The sequence below is a fragment of the Periplaneta americana genome, chromosome 4, assembly GCF_040183065.1.
Source record: "Periplaneta americana isolate PAMFEO1 chromosome 4, P.americana_PAMFEO1_priV1, whole genome shotgun sequence".
NCBI classification, from domain to species: Eukaryota; Metazoa; Arthropoda; class Insecta; order Blattodea; family Blattidae; genus Periplaneta; species Periplaneta americana.
In genome coordinates this window covers 11,492,472-11,494,586 of record NC_091120.1, presented here as the reverse complement: position 1 = coordinate 11,494,586, position 2,115 = coordinate 11,492,472, and the positions used below count along the sequence as shown (strand labels likewise).

The window sequence follows — 2,115 nt, the reverse complement described above, 5'->3', positions numbered from 1 at the left end:
CTTGCCTGCCGATCAGGAGTTGCTCTCAGGCGCGGGTTCGATTCCCGCTTGGGCTGATTATCTGGTTGTTTTTTTTCCGAAGTTTTGTCAACTAAGCGAATGTCAGGTAATCCTCGCCCTCATCTCGCTAAATATCATCTTGCTATGACCAATCCCATCGATGCTAAATCTGTGGTAACAGTGGTTGAGGGGAAAAATTCGCTCCGGCGCCGGGGATAGAACCCGGTCCCTTCGTTCTGCGTACCAAGCGCCTTAACCACTGAGCTACGTTGAATTCCGGCGTAGCTCAGTGGTTAGAGCGCTTGGTATGTAGAACCAAGGACCCGGGTTCGATCCCCGGCGCCGGAGCGAATTTTTCTCCTCTAATAACCACTGTTACCATAACAGATAAAGTTTGTAGGACCAAAAATTAATCATTACGAAAATCCGTGGTGTTGGGTAAAGGGGGATAAGTCATTTTTTGTGCAGATGGAATTTTGTTCCCCAGATGAACACACAAGTTAAATTATACAAGTTGGTGTGCAAAAATCAAAAGCATAGAAGTATTTAGTGTGTTTTATTTGTGTAGAAAATTATTTGCAATAAGGGTCCGAAGTTTAATTTTCATTTATCTCCAAACTAATTTTTATGACCTTATGACCTATCTGTCTTTATTCATACAACACAGAAATAACCTCGTAGTTGATACAGCGTCGTTAAATAACGAAATTAAAAATAATTGATAGTGCAGTTGATTTAGACTGGTTTTAGAATCATTTCTAGTTTTGACTAAATTACACGTTTTATGAAACTTGAAAATCCTCACCAATAAACAGCTATAGTTAAAAAAAAAGTTTTAATACCGTATTGGTATTTTTTTTAGACATTCAGGTTTATTTTTTACTTTTGATTTTAGTGTAATAATTTAAATATGAAGCTAATATAATGTTTTAACTTACTTCGTATGCCTTTAAAATATACGCTTACCTATTTGAATTCTCAAATTTTGATTGCTATTGGATTGATATTAGGGTGTCCAATTCGACATCAAACTGATTTACGTACTAGTTTTAATGTTGTTGGATGAAATTCGGTCATACATTTCTAGCATCTGTTTATAACTTGAAATCATGGCCGGTGTTTGTTTTGTCTGTAACATTGTCAACGCAAAATCCGGCACTTCAAAGACTTCGGCACAAGCGATATTATTTGTGGTTGAGTAGCCGACAGTAGGCCTATATAGCGTCATGCCTGTTCTTCTTAGTGCATTGTTCTTTGTTGATATTGTGAACAGACATCCAGTATAGGTTTTCAGAGAGAACTAATGTTTGGATCGCCGGGCTTACAAAGAAACAGTAAAATAATAACAAAAAATAAACAGTTAATTATTTACTTTTGTGTCAAATTGAACGTTGGCGAACATACTCCAGGATTAGTGACAGGTTAGGTTAGGTTTGCTTCTGGTTTTTGGTTCGCCTGTTTCACTAATGTTAACTTCACCAAAATGTTTGATCGCAGTCGCCATTTTCAGTCTACTATCTATGCTGGAAACAAATTACGATCGCAAAGCATGTTTTATAATAGGCCTACCGTGAAGAATTTTCAGTTTCAAATGTTGGCAAAGAAACAAATGCTAGGGTAGCGATAAAAAGAAAGAAATGCTAGGGAAGCGATAAAATTATGCGATAAACAATCATGATTGGTTGAAAGACCTTCTTTCGTACCGTTTTATTGGTCAAAAGTAGTATGACGTAGTAAAAGTGTAATAGTCACAGAAAATTCCTTAATAATAAATAATAATAATTTATTATTAACAATAATTATATCTTAATATTAGTTTCTATCATCTTATCTTCTTCTTATGGCTTTTAAGGAATCCGGAGGTTCATTGCCGACCTCACATAAGCCCTCCATCGGTCCCTATCCTGAGCAAGATTAAACCAGTCTCTACCATCATATCCTACCTCCGTCATATCCATTATATTATCCTCCCATCTACGTCTCGGCCTCCCCAAAGGTTTTCTTCCCTCCGGCCTCCAAACTAACACACTATATGCATTTCGGGATTCGCCCATACGTGCAACATATAATAATAATAATAATAATAATAATAATAGGCATACCAAAAACCTAAAA

The 2,115-nt window shown here is 36.5% G+C and overlaps 1 non-coding gene across 1 annotated transcript; it reads left to right on the top strand.

Annotated features, from left to right (window-relative positions):
- Positions 1-275: 275 nt before the first annotated feature.
- Positions 276-348, top strand: TRNAY-GUA (transfer RNA tyrosine (anticodon GUA)). The gene has a single exon. It is a non-coding gene; the product is annotated as a tRNA-Tyr (tRNA).
- Positions 349-2,115: the final 1,767 nt, after the last annotated feature.